Raw genomic sequence first — 8,961 nt, 5'->3', positions numbered from 1 at the left:
ATCTAAGCACAGAGTTGGCCTTGGAGAAGGCCGTGAGATGGGTCTTTGGGGTGCCCCCACACTCCACTGTCTCTTTTTCCGTATGCAGCCCCTTGCGTATAGAAACAGAGCCCAGCTGTTCTTGACATACTTGTCAGCAGTTCAAGCAAGGAAACACACACACACACACACACCCTTTTTTGGAGACAAAATAAGACAGGAACTTGGGAGCTTACTGAGTAAGGTCTGCAGTATTTGATCCACGAAGAACACAATATTAATTACAAAACACATAAATTGTAATGTGCAGTATAGGGAGAGCTCCTGGCTACAAAGCCAACAGACGCAGGGATGTGTAAGTCTGCATGAGGTGTTAGTACAGCAAAAGATATAGAGGCTGTCAGCTTCAGTTTCTACTATGTGTTCTGGTGACCACTCTGTTTGCAGGCACCGCTAGTGACCTCACTCAGGGATAGGAAAGGGTCTTAACCACAGCCTTTGGACTAGGGTCTTGATTTGAATGGTCCAGTAGGCCAAGGGCAGTACGGATATAGCATCCCTGTCTGGAGCGTTGCCCCTTTGGCCCAAGTGGTTAGCTAAAAATCGAGGCCTTGCAGGGTTTTTTCCATTAGGAGGAGAAATCAGGTAATATGACTCAGGTCTATCCTTGGTGTAATCTTGTTAATTTACCACAAAAAAAACATGCACAAAGTCCTGTTTCCCTGAACACAGTGGAAACAAACAACAGTGGGCAATTTCCTTGCTCATAAATCCTCACATCTACCATTCCAGTGAGCTTTGTGACCGAGAAGCCCTGTCTTTTTGCTATCTTTTGAATTCACGCTCTCAACTCCTTGTCCTGGCTTTCAGCCTCCAAGATACCAGTGACAGGCTACGTGTCCTAACCCCAGCATTTGCACCCAGGTAAACTGCTCAGTTCATGCGGCTTAGCTCTGATCTGACAGGTGGCCTACTGCAATGGGCTGTCAGCACCTTTGTCTGCAGCTTTTCTTACTACATGAGGGGAGAAGGGGGACTTCTTTGCTCTTTCTGTTCAGCCGGAAGAGAGTGCTTGGCAGAGCCATTGACTTTAATGAGGTCTTGGATTGTCTATGGATCTGTCTACTTGTCTGATGGCAGCCATCAGCATCTGTCATCATAACAGGGTCAATCCTAAAGACAAGACCCCATGTGTTCCATGATTTCACAGCTACAGAATTCACTTCTTACTGCAGAACCTAAGCTTTTATTTAAAGAAAAAAGGAGAATCTGGTATTCTTCAAACTCCCTCTTCCTCCTCCCCCCCCCCCCCCCGCCAAAAAAAAAAAAAATTCAGTTTTCAACTAATAAAATAAAAAGGGTCCATGGGAAATCTGACCTGGCTCTCCAAAGGCAACTTCACTTTGTTGCATACTTACCTGGCAGCTGTTCCTCACATCACATGCTATCCAGTGCCACACATTATTGCTTACAAACTGTACATACAGTAAACAAAGTGGGTTTTTTCTATAGCTTATTAAAAACACATTGTTTGCTTGTTGGTTTGATTCTGTAAACCCTTCTGCCAAGACGGCATCAGCAGCAACAGGGGCTGGGTTCAATGTCATGGGGCTCCTCTGACCTACTCGCAAGCACTGAGTCTGTATAGAACGACAGAAAACTTCTATTTAAAAGGGAAAAGGAACCCTCCATTACGATCCAAAAGTATGCCAATCACACATGGACACCCAAGCCCCAGTACCTTGGGCAGTGTGCTTTGCCTCACGTCCCACCTTGTGGTGTGAAAGTTCAATGGACAAATGTCCTTTTAACAAGCCACTCCCCTTCCTCTCCACTGCCCCCCCCTCACAGTTGGTTGTCTGAGGTCAGCAAAAGCCCAGAAGTCGGGAGTGCATTCATGTGGGTTCACCTCCAACCCCGAAAAGATCAAGCAGCCCCTCTGCTGCTCCTCCCCCCATTGCTGCTGCATCTGCCACTGCTTGCTGCCACTTCTGCCTTTACCTGCAATGCCGTGTTACCGCCTCGTCCAGTTCTGAGGGATTTCACTGGTAGCGAGTGGGGAACCTTGCTGCAATATCCTCTGTGTCGTCTTGCACTGCAACACTGCCTCCACACCAGCTCTAAGGCTCAGCCCCCCACCCCCAGACCTGCTTATCAGGGATCTCACCTCTCACAATCATCGAGCAGAAATAATGACTCTAAACTGAGTCTGATCAGCTCTACCTTTAAACACTGGTAGGGGGAGAGTTGAGTAGTATCTAGGACTCCTTAAAAAGACACCACATCTATCCCCAGCCCTTCTGACTTTCACTTGACGTTGGCATCACTACCAAGTCAACGAACTTTGGGAAGTAAAGCTCATTGGGCATTTTCACTTGATTATGTGTTTCTACAGCTTTTTTCTTTCTTTAAATGTCAGTACAATATTTAACATATTAAGCAGCAATAACAAAGCACTAAGGGTCTGACCTAAAGACCACTGAATTCAATGAGAGTCTTTCAACTGACTTCAGCAGACATTCGATCCAGCCCTAAAACATGAATTCATGCCCTGTGATGGGGTAGTAAGTTAGAGATGCACAAATACTTTGAAAAATGTTGCAGGCGTGTCTACTTAAAACTGTTGTTCAACAATTTTTTTTTATCCAGTTCATAACCTGCCATGTTTTCTTTTAGTGCCAGTCTGCAGTCTGTTCTTCCGTCTAAGTACATCCGCTGGGTGTCCTCGTTGGGAAACTGATGTCAACCTTTATATATAATTTTTTAAAAAGTTACGTGGGGAATACAGGGGCAGAGCCTGAAATAGAATGCAGACCTCCTCATCCAAAGGTCACGGCTGTATTTTCAGTATGTCATGCTGCCACCTAGGAGACATTAAAGGGACAACAGGGAGGCCAGGAAGCTAGCAATCTGACTTACATGACAGTTAGGAATTTCAAAGTTGCCTAAGGGGATTGGACACTTGGGCATCAAAATCTTCTAGTTGGCTTCGAAAATCTCAGCCTACATTTATTTTCTTCTGTTGTGCCTGTAGCGTTTATTAATATATTTTGCAAACCAACAACTTCAAAATTAAATAGATATTTTAAAGGGCCAAATTCTGCTCCTGGTTACACCACGTAAATCTAGACTGACTCCATTGTAATCAGCGTCATTGAGAAAAATCTTCCCCCAAAGCAACCAGCAAACCAACCTTAATGAGAAGGGGGAAAAAAAAAAAAAGATTTAAACATCAAGCTTCCACCTGCGCTATTTTTAGAGCTACTCAAAACTTTTCAATTTCAGTTTGCAGGGACGCATGTGAATCTTTAGTATTGGGAGGCTCTGGTTCACAGCCCACATTTGTCAGTAGCTGACACAAAAGTAGGAGGTGACAGACAAGAGAATCGTGATCTAATACTGAGTGCACAGGACAAGGAACCAGAAGCTCCATCTTCTGAGTTCTAATCCATGCACTGACTTCTTCTGTGATCTTGGACAAAGCACTTAACTTCTCTGTCTCTAAAATGCTTGGAGGTCTGTTGGTGGAAGGAGCTATAGCAGTGCTATTACTGAAGTAAGATGGCTAGTGAGAGGAAGAATGGTCCAATGGTTATGCAATGGGGTTAGGATTTGAGATCGTGGTTCAATTCCCTGATCTGCTACAGACTTTCTCTTTGAACTTGGGCAAGTCACTTACCCTCCCTGTACCTCAGTTCCCCATCTCTAATATGGTGCTAATGGGACTTCTCTAACCTCACAGGGGGCTGTGAGGATAAACACATGAAAGATTCTGAGGGGCTCAGCTACCTATTTTCTGTATTACTGCATCTGAAGAAGAGAGCTGAAGTCTCTCGAAAGCTTATGCCTGCAAATATTAAATGTGTTAGTCTTTAAAGTGCCACAGAACTCTCATTTTTGCTGTATACAGACTAACACGGCTACCCCTCTGGAACTACATAAATAATGTTTATATTACCAGTGCCATCTACTGGATGGAATAGGAATTGTTCAATAGGACAGCATAGGAATTGTGTGTCAGAGGCCTTATACTGTGAAACTAAATGCTCCTTTAGTGGTAGTGGCCTGTGCTTTTGAAGCTGGGACAACTGAGTCCTAGGGTCTGTCTACAGAGCAACTAGACACCCGTGACTGGCCTGTGCCAGCCAATTTGGGCTCACAGGGCTGTTTTATTGCTGTGTAGACTTCTGGGCTTAGGCTGGAGCCTGGGCTCTGAGACCTTGCAAGGTGGGAAGTCTACAGGGCTGAAAAACAGCCCTGCAGCCCACGCCCCAGAAGCCTGAGTCTGCTGACATGGGCCAGCTGCAGGCTTTCTTTGCTATGTAAACATGCCCTTAGTCTCCAGTGTCAGGAGGTTCCAAGAAGCTATGTTGTGCAGCACAGTGATAACCACACAGTCCTAGGTGGCTACAGTTCAGTTACAGTATTAATGTTATATTTCTGAGTGCAAACAAACCCCCAAATCTTAAAGCACAATGCTTCTGAAATGGCTGAATTTTTTCCAGCTTCCAGGTTGAAACTAAAATACTGCATTTTGCTGGAGGCAAAAAACTCTCCCAGGCACCTGGAATTCTGCCCAGGTTTGCTTGAAATTCAGCCTAGTTTCATTGAAATATCAACTTTCATTACAAATGTCTTGTGTGGTTCAAGCGGAGTTCAAACAGTCACAGCAAACCGGATGTCTTCCCACAAATTGATCTTGCTGGCTCCTGCATGAAGTCCATGTCTCACTTACGGGATGCAAAAATGTCTCTGTGCTGAGACAAAGTTCAGGATCTATCAGACCTGTATTGCTTTACGGGTCTGAAAGCTGGACCCTCTTACAGGCAGACTTGGAACAGCTAGGGGTATTCCATGTGCATTGTTAGCCCAAAACCCTGAGCATAAAGTGGTTTGATTTTGTCTGAAATGCCATAATCTCACCGAAATCTGGCCTTCCTCCAATTATTCATTACATTGAAAAGTGGTATTTTATGTTGCCAGGAAGGACAACAACACCCTAGCATACTATTCTCTCAAACTCTCCATTGACATGCAAAGGTCTGCACACTTTGAACCTTCCTGGCATCACTGATGGCACCGCCCCAGAGCACCATGAATGCACAGGATTGAGCAGATCTGGGAACTTCACTTTGTGATGCCTGATGCAGTGCCATATGCAGGTTTGATGTAATTATCATAAAAAATGAAAGATAATTATTTACAAAATTGTAAAAGTCCTTTGGAAGCACCTCCTTTTTAACTAGCCCTACAATTCATCCTAACAGATCCTTGTCATTAATAAAAAACCTATTTCTGTAGTAAGGGATTGTGAGGTGGTATACTGGGCCTTTGAGGTCCCCTGCTGGAGGTCTCCTGATCCTGCCACACCCTGCCCCAGAAAAGGGAGCAGTGAAGGTGGGTCCTCCAGGCCTGCCTAGAAAGGCTGCAGAGAAGAAGCAGCCAACCAGAGCCCAGAAGGCTTAGATAAAAGGTGTCACAAGGCCTGAGTTAGTCAGTTCCTGGCTGGGACTAGAAGAGTAAGGAATGGTGGTCATTTCTGGGTCACAAGGCAGAACCTTGTTCTGGTGGCACTGGCATTCAGTGAGGAAGAAGAGGAATTGAGCACTTCAGCCCTGAGGTAAGGGTGAAGCAGAAGAGGCTATATGGGAAGTGCCCCAGGGAAGAGCAGCAACAAGTGTTAGAGGAAGCAGTACTTGGCTTGGGACTGGGAGTTGTGGGCTGATTTGAGGTGAAATCCTTACCACGTTTCCAGCAACACTGCTAACCAAATTTTCATGTCAGGATCCCTCCCAAAGTCAAAAGGCTAGTTCCTTGGTTGTTTTAGGAGAAAGATAGAGAGAGCTTGAGGTGCTTTTGCCACTCACTTTTACAGTCCACTCACTCTTTAAAATGCATTTTCCTGTGGGTTACCCCTAGATGAAGTTCCTTCCAGCTGTGAGAACAGAGACATGGAGTCTCATGGTGAAAGAGGTTCCATGTTGTTGCTTGAAAAAATGCAGATCAATTGTTCTTGCTCCACTTTGTTGCCAAAAAATGGCCACTTGACGTGTGACAACCAATCAGCTAGAGGTGTCAGTTTGTCCTTCATCTTTGAGAAGCTGGTTTTCCCCCTGTTGCTGTTTCAAGGACCCTGTTTACTACTTGTATGTAAATTGAGGTAAATACACTTGTTTAGGATAGATCTGTTTAACAACTTTTGCCTAGTCACGGCTGTGGGTTTGGACATGTGCTAATATCTTAGCTTGTGTGAGTAAAGCTATTATGTGCTGTTACAGCTATGTATTTGTTAGTCCGGGGGGGGGGGAGGGGGAGGAGATACTTATGATTGATGGGTCAGTGGGACATGGGGCAGAGAAGAGATATTTGTGGTCCTAGTTTCTTTTGTTTGACAATGACTGTTGGAATACAGCAAAAAATATTTGAAGCAAAACAAACTTTAACCTCAGTTGTGAAATTCAGATCCAGATTTTTACCAAATTCAAATGAGTTTGGATTTGGGGTTTTAACTGAGGCCTATCTCTAACCTTTTTTAAGGTACTTAAATGCTTTTTGGGTTCTGATTTATTATATTTGTAGTAGCATTCACGCTGTGCTAGCTGTTTTCCAAACAATTAAGGACAAACAGCTCTGATTAGACATGTTTACAATCTAAAGATGTAACTCTGGGGAAAGGGAATAAAAATATGCAATTTATATACAAATCATGCTGTAAATTGAATATTTTTTTTTAAATAAAGAATTTTGACATGGTAAAACACTTTTCACTTTCTAATCTCGATAAAAGACTGATCCAATTCCTTTGTTTCAATTTTTTTCTTGTGATTGTTTATGTTACAGTAACATGTATGGCCTCAACTGCAATTAGGCCTCCTTGGGCTCAGTAGTATACATCACGTGGTGGGAGCCAGCTCCAACCTCAAGGAGCCTACAGTCCACTTGGACAGGTCAGAAAAGGGTGGGAGAACATAAAATAGGGCTACTACTTCCTGACAGGGAACTGAAGTAGGCGAGGAGTCAAATTCTCAGCTGGAGCAAATCAGCATAGCTGCATGGAAGCCAATGGAAACTTGAAAATGAGGGGGAGAATAATTAAAGGTCACCCAATGTCATAGATGGCAGATTAAAAAAAGACCATATTTACAGCAATATTTACAAATGTTCTTTGCTAGGTTTCTAGATTTGTGGGGGGAGAGTGGACGGGGCAAGGCCGTTTTGGTAAACTGCCATTTTATTCCTATCACTAACATAGCCAAGATAACTTGTTCCATGGCTCCACTGCTGTTTAATGCAGTTCAGAATGAGAAATAACTCCAGCAGGAGAAACAGACCATTCTTGTCTCTTGCACAGTACTTGGCAGTCTGCTTTTAAACAATGAGCTTTGTGTAGCCACAAGCTGTGTGAAAACAAGAAATCAACACTTTCTGGAAACTGATGCACTTGCTGCCTTTGTAGCCAATGGTTTACTGAACATTCAATTGGTCCTAGTGTATTATCTTTCATTGTTGCAGCACAAAATATTTTAAAAGACTGGCAAGAAAGTCTACAGCAATAGCAGTGTTTTGGCTACGTCTTTTGCATTGCTTCCTGACTGTGAATTATTTAACATTTGCCACTTTCCATTACATAAGTGGCTGCAACTTATTGACAGTTAAAGTAATTCCTGTAAAGATCTATGTATGATGTATATAAACACTTTCAGGATGAACTTTTTCCCCACTAGCTGGGGAAAAAAAACCCACGAGATCCAAGTTTGGTCTTGAAGATCAGTCTCTGTTGGGAAATGGGATCCACTATTTCAGTGTAGAGGTTGAGATGCTGAACATAGCTGCTTTTGCTCCAAATTCCTTATGTAGAGACCCTCTCCCCTGAAAATGGGAAATGGATTAGACCAAGAGCTCTCACCTCTTTCATGGGCTGGATCTTCTCTTAGTAGGATTTGGCTGATGGACAGCTTCCCCCTCATTTGGGATCATATAACATCCTGAGGGCAATTAAAGCAACTACTTACATGGAATAATACTATGGAAGTATTTGTACATTTGTAGCTATTTTTATTGCAATAATTGCTTTGCCCTCCTGGGCAGCAGGGGTGTGTAGTAGTGGAGCTAGATCATACTCTGGGTCATAGGTGTGCACACAGGGTGTGCTGGGTGTACCCAGGCACACCCTAAAGCAGGGGTGTCAAACATAAGGCTCGCAAACCTTTTTTTATCCGGCCTGCAATCCTTTTTGATGTGTCCCGTGGCGCCATCTTGCTGTGTTTCTTGCTGGAGGGCAGAGCTGCTGCCAAGAGTGGAGGGCATGCGATTTCTCTGTGGATGGACACAGCGAGCTAATGCTGAAAAAGAAGGAGCCGTGAGATTTTTGCAGCGGACACTAGGACATAGTGAGAATTCCGTTGGTAGGTAATTCAAATGTGGCCTGCCGTTGGAATTCAGTTATCCACCCTGATAAAGATGGAAATGAAAATTCACTGGGTGCACACCCTAATGAAATGTGCTGTGCATGCCTATGCTCTGGGTCTTCATATTCCCTTTGCACCTGTTTTTGTTCTGCACAGCTGGAAACAAAGAGTCAGCATGTGACCAGCCTGCACTTCACAGTCCATCAGAAAACATTCAGTGGCCCGAGAGCAGTCCTGGGACCACAGTTTGAGAACCTCGAGACCATATCATAGGCCAACAGGTACTGTACATAAGTTGCACTACACATTAGGGTACAGACGACAAGCTTGTTTGCACACAGCTGATCAGCTACACAAGGAGAGTCCTTGTAAAACATAAGCTGGAAAGAACTACAAGACAGGCAGCAACAAGGATGTTCATTTTATCTACTTGGATTATTTCTTGCATGTGACTACTTCTAAAACCCAAAATGAGTTCTCACTTGGATTATTTCATTCACTAAAGAAATAAGATGTCCTGGCACAAAAAGGTGAGAGGAGTGAGTCCGTTTTAATCAGGACATGTCTCTTGGAT

At 43.8% G+C, this 8,961-nt stretch overlaps 1 long non-coding RNA gene across 1 annotated transcript; it reads right to left on the bottom strand.

Moving 5' to 3' along the window:
- Positions 1-2,140: 2,140 nt before the first annotated feature.
- On the bottom strand, positions 2,141-8,318 carry LOC137143451 (uncharacterized). Its single transcript, XR_010917162.1, has 3 exons — positions 8,186-8,318; positions 7,886-7,964; positions 2,141-2,843 (listed from the first exon to the last, which is right to left on the bottom strand). It is a non-coding gene; the product is annotated as an uncharacterized lncRNA (long non-coding RNA).
- Positions 8,319-8,961: the final 643 nt, after the last annotated feature.

This window comes from Emydura macquarii, unplaced genomic scaffold (genome assembly GCF_026122565.2).
Source record: "Emydura macquarii macquarii isolate MOO-44397 ecotype Brisbane River unplaced genomic scaffold, CSIRO-AGI_Emac_v2 contig_3328, whole genome shotgun sequence".
Lineage (NCBI taxonomy): Eukaryota > Metazoa > Chordata > Testudines > Chelidae > Emydura > Emydura macquarii.
This window is presented reverse-complemented; position numbering and strand designations above follow the sequence as displayed.